This window comes from Cervus canadensis, chromosome 2, assembly GCF_019320065.1.
Source record: "Cervus canadensis isolate Bull #8, Minnesota chromosome 2, ASM1932006v1, whole genome shotgun sequence".
Lineage (NCBI taxonomy): Eukaryota > Metazoa > Chordata > Mammalia > Artiodactyla > Cervidae > Cervus > Cervus canadensis.
In genome coordinates this window covers 8,086,985-8,095,043 of record NC_057387.1, presented here as the reverse complement: position 1 = coordinate 8,095,043, position 8,059 = coordinate 8,086,985, and the positions used below count along the sequence as shown (strand labels likewise).

Here is an 8,059-nt window from a genome sequence, read left to right as displayed (position 1 = left end):
AAAGGCGCTGTGACCATATTAGCAGGTTTATTCACTCTGATCCTGGCCACACTGTTCTTGTTCTCCTTTAAAGTCTCAGATTCTCAACAATAAATAATGACTGCTTTGCATTTTACATCAAAGGCTCAGCCCCCATGAAGGTTATTATGCTGCCAACTTCTGGTTCACTGAAATTAACTATTACCCATTACAATAGAAATAAACCTGTCTCTCCATTGGGCTGGTTACTCTGCTGGTTACACATGACTCCAGGCTGGTCTTAGGAAGTTACCAAGGGCTGAAGGTGAGGAATAAAGAGTCTGAAGCCAAATTTCTTCATTCCAAACCATGACTCTCCCATGTACACCCTGGGATGTGGGGCACATTCCTGAACCTCACAGTGCTTCAGCTTCTTCATCTACAAAATGGATCTGGTAAAAGCTCAGAGGTCAGGAGTAGATTAAAGGAGACAGTACACATAATATCCATAGAGGAGAATCAGGCTATAGTAAAATAAAGGTTACCTAACATAACTGAATTTTATGCCTTTTCTATTATGAGTTCAGAAGGGCAAAATGACTTGCGATAGCCAAGGGGTAAGTAAATAGATGCAGTTTTCTGGGCATCACAAAATCAGACCACAGGTATTGCCAGGCTGTGGTCAGTACATTTCCCCCCACATTTCACAGGGAGTTTTTACGAGGTACAAGTAAGTCATTAGATGAGGACACTAGCTTTCATTCTCTGATACATGCTGCCATTCTTTGAGGGCAAAGGGGAAACAGTGCTTGCTCAGTAACTGATATCATTTCAAGACCAGTCAAAGTAAGATCTTTCCATTTTCCTGGATTCAGTCACTCAGGAGCTGTGCATTCCCAACAGCCTAGGGCACCACATATGCTCTTACTCGTCCTCAGTCATGCTCTCTCTCTCTCCCCAACGCCCAGCCTCCACTGAATGCTCCTCTCTCGTGGGTCTCTTCCCTGGCCTTGCTCAGAATTTCAGAGAGAAGCAGGACAGGAGCCATCAGAGAATCTAGGTCAGGGGAACACGGACCATAGGACCACATGACCAGCCTTAGTCACTTCTTCGGTCTCTACACTCAGGAAACCACCTCCAGCCAGCAGCCCCATGTACCTGGGAGAACCAAACAGATTCTGTCCCAGTCTCCGGAAGAAGCCAGTGTCAGTGTGGTACCTCAGCAGGGAGCTGTTCCTCCAGTGCTGCAGAGGGAACTTGTTGGGCATGTGCCAGATGCCCAGGTCCTGGGCCTGGATGTCGTAGTAGCCAGGGCTCTGCAGAGGGACACACATTCAGCCTCACCAGCCCAGGAGGTGCCACCAGCCAAAGACCCACATACAGTCCTCAGTGGAGCTGAGAGCTCAGGGCTCCAGGGAACAGGTGCCCAGCAGTGCTCAGACCCCTACCTCCTCCAGTAGATAATGAGACCCCACCACCCAAATAGCCTTGGTTGGAGGAAGCTGTGATTCAAGACATGGACTTCTGTCCTTCTTCTCCAGCCCCACCTCCACATTCCACATGCTCTGCTCCAGCCACACCCCGCTCCCCACCCTTTCCACCTGGGTGCTCAGTGCCACCCGCCCTGTAGTCATCACTGGTGGCCGCCTCTGCAGACCCAAACGTGTTGTAATTGGCCCAGTTGCCGTCCCCCTCTGGGTAGTCAGCACTGTTGCTCTGCTGACTGGACCACTGATCACCCAATGTGTGTTTCCCAAGCACGTTATTCTCATGCAAACTGGCCACCAGAGTCCAGCCACCACCTTCATGTCACAGAAGGTCTGGTAGATGACACCATTCTCAGTGCGGAGGTGATACAGGCCATCTGCAGAGGGAACCAGTCAGAGACCCCCTGTCTGAGCACAGGGTCTATCTCAGGCCCAAAACCAAAATGATCCCACGAATAAGAAACATGGCCAAAGGGTTCCTCTATTGAGTTTTATCACTGAGTGTCCTTACTGGCACAAGAGTTTCCCTGAGTTCAGAAGACCATGCCCCATGACTGAGGCAGAGCATAGAATTATCAAAACTTCCAATGATATTCCTCAACAATTTAAACATTGAAACCCAGTAATTCCACTCCTGGATATATACCCGAGGCAATTTAAAACAGCAACTTACATGCTTCTTCACCAGTGTTCACTGCAGCATTATTCACAACAGCCAAAAGAAGGTAACAACCCAAGAACCCACCAACGGATGAGTGGATAAACAAACCGTGGCGTGTACATACAATGGATAAGAAGGTGGACTTCCCTGGCAGTACAGTGGATAAGGATCCACCTGCCAATATAGGGGACACAGGTTCAATCCCTGGTCTGGGAAGATTCCGTATGTCGTTGGTGGTGTTCATCCACTAAGTTTTGTCCGATTCTTTGTGACCCCATGGACTGCAGCGCACCAGGCTTTCCTGTCCTTCACTATCTCCCAGAGCTGCTCAGACTCATGTCCATTGAGCTGATGATGCCATCCAACCATCTCATCCTCTATTGCCCTCTTCTCCTCTTGCCCTCAATCTTTCCCAACATCAGGGTCTTTTCCAATGAGTCAGCTCTTCCCATCAAGTGGCCAAAGTATTGGAGCTTCAGCTTCAGCATCAGTCTTTTCAATGAATATTCAGGAATGATCTCCTTTAGGATTGACTGGTTTAATCTCCTTGCTGTCCAAGGGACTCTCAAGAGTCTTCTCCAACACCACAGTTTAAAAGCATCAAGATTCCACATACCACAGGGCAACTAGGCCCATGCACCACAACTGCTGAGCCCATACACCTAGAGCCTGTGCTCCACAACAAAGGAAGCCACTGCAACAGAGAGTAGTCCCCACTTGCCACAACTAGAGAAAATTTGCTCAGCAACTGAGACCCAGCACAATCAAAAGCTGATAAACTATTTTTAAAAAGGAGTAAGGTTCTGACACTGCTACATGGATAAGCCTTGAAAACATGAAGTAAACTGAGACATTAAAGGCAAGTATTAGTCACTCAGTCATGTCCGATTCTTTGTGACCCCATGGACTAAATAGCCTGCCAGGCTCTTCTGTCCATGGAATTCTCCAGGCAAGAATACTGGAGTGGGTTGCCATTTCTTTCTCCAAATACTGCATTATTCCGTATATATGAGGTGCTTAGAGAAGTCATAGAGACAGAAGGTAGAATAGAATTTAACAGGGACTGGGGGAGGAGAGGAATATGAAGCTATTGTGGATGAGTATAGAGTTTCTGTCTGAGGTGATGAAAAAGTATGGGAAATCGTGATGATAGCTGCTCGATGCTACTTAACTGTACACTTAAAGTGATAAAACAGCAATTTTTAAGCTATCTAACTTTTATCACAATTTTTAAAAATCTCCTAGTGGGACTCAGTGGTTAAGAATCTGCCTACCGATGCAGGGGACACAGGCTCAGTTCCTGGTTCAGGAAGATTTTACATGCCACGGGACAACTAAGACCATGTGCCACAACTATTAAGCTCCCATGCCCTAGAGCTCATGCTCAGCCCGAGGAGCCACTGCAGTGAGAAACTCATGCACCACAACTAGAGGGGGAGTCCCCACTCACTGCAACTAGAGAAAGCCTTCACTCAGCAACAAAGACCCAAAAATAAATGAACAGGCAAAATTTAAAAAATAAACTCTCAGTGGACATAAACCTTACTGTCCTTCTGGGCTCAGGGTCAACACTTCATCACCTACCACACGCACTGCAGCACCTCGCTCTGATTTTCTTGTAGCTTCTGGGTAGAGATGGAGAGAAAAATGACAGGTCCATTTCTCTTTCCATGGCATAACCAAAGTATTGACCGAAGCTAGATGATACACAGAGTTTTATTCTTACTACTGGTTTGACACAAAGCCCAGGCTCTCCTTGCTCCCACCCCAATCCCATTCCTCCACTGGAGCAAAGCCTCACTGCCTGGGATGTAAGGCCCTGCGGTGTCCAGCATCCCCCTGGCCCAGTGTCCACCACAGGCTTATTGCGTCCCTCCCTCCACATGACCTCATGCTTCTTCTGGGCCCTGCCCTGGGCACTGGGCTCTCAAAGAAATCATACATTCCCCCAAGAGTTTACGTCCACAGAAATATACATTGAGAATAATAAATTTAAAAAGAAAGACAAGCTGAGGAGAAAAAATGAGAGAATCTGAGGTGAGACTGGACTGGCCAGCACGGGGACAGGGGATTGTCTGGGGAAAGGATGTCAGTGGTTACTCAGAGAAGGCCTCCTAGTCCTAGTGACCCCTTAGCTAATCGTGAGAGAATGGGCATGACTTTACAGTAGAAAGAAAAGAGAATGCAAAGCAAGAAATGTAGCATGCCCTCAGGCATGGAAAAAAATAATACAGCATAGTCCACCTGTCAGGAAGTGTCAGTAGTTTAATGTGGCTGAAACAGGAGGTGTAAGGTAGGAAGTGGTGAGAGCATGCCAACAGAGGTATTAAATGAAGAACTTTCTGTGCTAGCCTAAATTTCAAAGAAATTGCAGACAATTCTAAAAGAATGGGAGAACAAAATATTCCAATTTTTTTTTGTTTTTGTTTTTTTCTTTGACAAAGAGAGGGCTGTGCTGGTCTTCATTGCTGCCTAGGCTTTTCTCTAGTAGCTGCGAGCGGGGGCTACTCTCGAGTTGCAGTACTCGGGCTTCTCACTGTGGTGGCCTCTCTTGTGGAGCGCGGGATCTAGGGCACATGGGCCTCAGTAATTGCAGCACATGGGCACACTACTTACACTCCCGGGCTCCACAGCACAGGCTCAATAGTTGTCACACACGGGCTTCGTTGCCCCAAGGCATGTAGGATCTTCCTGGATCAGGGATCGAACCCATGTCTCCTACATTGACAGGCAGTTCTTTACCACTGTGTCACTTGAGAAGATCATTCCAAGCTTTTGAGGTCAGAGGTATTCAATTATAAATAGCTCAACACTTAGAGTTGAGAGTCCTTGTGGTTATACCTAATATATCTGAGCCTGTTCACTCATAACTAAAATGAAGCTAGTAAAGAGTGATTTGGTGAAGATCAAATGAGATGATACTTAGGAACATGCTTTGCTTCTTTCTAAAAATGCATAAATGACAGTGAAGAGGAAGACAAATTTCTTAATGCCATTATTATGCTTGTTGTGGGGAAGAAGACTGGGAAGACAGGAGTCCTGGGCACAAAAACAGACCATTCAACTTGCTCTGAAAATTGCAAGACCAAGCCCACTGAAGTGGAGAGATTGGGAGGGGACACAGTTCTTAACACAGGCCTCTGAAAGCCACTCTGAGGGTCACACAGAGGCACACAGCTGGGACCCAGGACATGCCTCAACCAACACCTTACTGCTACAGGTTAGATCCCACCAGACACAAGAAATCAGCACTCAGCCTTCAGACATCTCAAGTCTGCAGCATGAAGTGGCCTCTCTGCAGCTCAGAGACATCCCCTCTGCCTCAGAGACCCCAGGACCCTGGGGCAGCCCAGCCCAGTTCTGTTATTGACACTTAGGGGAGAGCGGAGGAAGTGTTGCTCCAGGAGACAATCTCCTGCACCGCACCCTCTAGTGGCCAATATGAGAAATAGCAGGAAGCTGGGCTGGATCCCTGTAATCTAAGGAAGTGGAGAAGAGAATGGCAATCCACTCCAGTATTCTTACCTGGAGAATCCCATGGACAGAGGAGCGTGGGCAGGCTATAGTCCATAGGGTCGCAAAGAGTCAGACACGACTAAGTGACTAACACGCACACACACTCTGAGGAAGACAAGATGCAAGTTACCTTCCTGATCATCATTTTTCTCTCATTCTCTATGCCCAATTCCTATCGTCCTATAAATTCTCAAAGACTAAGGATCCCTTGTTCTCCACTTGTCTCTGAGCTGGAATCCAGACTCCCGCATTCACAGACCTTGTCTGAGTCTCAGCAGCACTCGCTTCTAGCACAGAGTCCCCCTCTTTCTCTCCACACCCCGGCCAGAAGCTGAGCACTGTACAGCCAGGTGGACACTGGGAGCTTTCTCTGCAGAAGCTCCGCAGGCTCTCAGAGACACATGTTAAAGATCACTTCTTAGCACAGTGTACAGATATGGGGATTTCATGGACCTGTGTATCTTCCAAATGAAAATACATGAGCACAAGACTAATAAGAGTGGTGATGATTTTGATTTTTTGCTTATGTCTCTCTTTCTGGCAAAACACACACATTAAAAAATTATTTAAAATTAAACATTGACCATCATCATCATTTCCTAGAAAAAAAGACACAGATGTACAGAACAGACTTTTGGACTCTGTGGGAGAAGGCGAGGGTGGGATGTTTTGAGAGAACAGCATCGAAACATATATATTATCTAGGGTGAAACAGATCACCAGCCCAGGTTGGATGTGTGAGACAACTGCTCGGGCCTGGTGCACTGGGAAGACCCAGAGGGATTGGGTGGAGAAGGGGGTGGGAGGGGGGATCGGGATGGGGAACACATGTAAATCCATGGCTGGTTCATGTCAATGTATGGCAAAAACCACTACAACATTACAAAGTAATTAGCCTCCAACTAATAAAAATAAAAGGGAAAAAAAAGAACAAAATTCTGATCATCTCAGAATACATAAAAATCTTCCACTGAAATAAATTTAGCTTTATACAGAGACATTACTTTGCCTATAAATGAAAAAATGATCTCATTTTCCCACAAACTAGTGAACATTTACAAGAGAGGAGCAAATGAAAAGACTACATGTGAGGATAAGTCAGTACAAACCAACCTGATGATTTAAGCTTATTCTATCATTTCTCTCCCAGTGGTATTCTGTTCTCAGATTCTTCCTTCAGCTATAATAGAATTGATCAGTTCCTCCACAGTGGTACCACATACCTAATACATAATAACCTTATTATACTGCTGATCACATCTCAAACCATAAGAGAAATTGAGCTTTTTGTTGTTGTTGTCATTGTCATTAAGCTAACATTTTCTGTCTTTGTAGGTTCAAAGTACTGATTTATACAAAATACTAGATAGATTAAGGAAAATAAAACACTGTCCAAAAAGAAAAGCTCCAAAGGAAAGCTATGCTTCTTGTAATATAGCCTTTTATTCCTTCTAAGACATATTTTCTCTTATTTTGACATCTTTAATATCACTGTGCATCTCATCCTATGTGGTATGAAATCAAGGAATAACATACAGTTGATAGCACATAGACATCTGGGAAAACGGTACAAGTAACTTTAGGGACATCACCCCTTCTAACCACCTTCATCCAGCCCCAGCCAGTGACCCACCTCCTACTTTCTCTGAAATCCGTATCCCACATCACTACCCTCAAGTCTTACTGCCCCTGACACTTAATTAGTTCAGGTTTAGATCAGTTATGAGGTTTTCACCTGGGACTAATACTAAACCCACCTCAAGCTGGCTTAAGCAAAGAGTACACACATCACCTCATGAAACAGGAAATTCAGAGGCAAGGCAGTTTCCGGCCTGATTGACGGCACCAGCTCAGGGTCTTCAAGGACCTGGGCACCTTCAGCCTCTCTGCCCTGGCTCATCCTCTGGCCGAGGATAAAACGTCCTCTGGTGATCTAAGCAGCACGTGTGCTCCCATCACAAAATACCGCAGACAGGTGGGGACAAGGGAGCCTAAACAGCAGTGTATTTTCTCGGTTCTAGAAGGTACAAATCCAAGGTCAAATGTTGACAGGTCTAGTTTCTTCAGAGGCCTCTTTCTTGGCTTGCAGATGGCCACCTTCTCCCTGTGTCCTCACAGGGTCTTTCCTCTGTGCATGAATCCCTAGTGATCTGTGTGTCATCAAAGTGCTTCCTCTTATAAGGATATGAATGAGAGCGGATTGGATCCTCACTTTAACTTCATAACCTATTTAAAGGCCTGATCCCCAAATGCAGTCATGTTCTGAGGTACTCAGAGTTAGGGTTCTGGCGTGAAATGGGGGAGAACACAGTTTAACTCATAATCATCTATATTATTTTTCTAATTTAATTTTTTGAAGTATAGTTGATTTACAATGATGTGCCACTCTTTGCAGCAAATTGACTCAATCATACACATAGAGGCAATGTTTTAAATA

The 8,059-nt window shown here is 45.6% G+C and overlaps 1 pseudogene; it reads right to left on the bottom strand.

The window, feature by feature from the left end:
• Positions 1-519: 519 nt before the first annotated feature.
• Positions 520-3,783, bottom strand: LOC122437388 (annotated as a pseudogene).
• Positions 3,784-8,059: the final 4,276 nt, after the last annotated feature.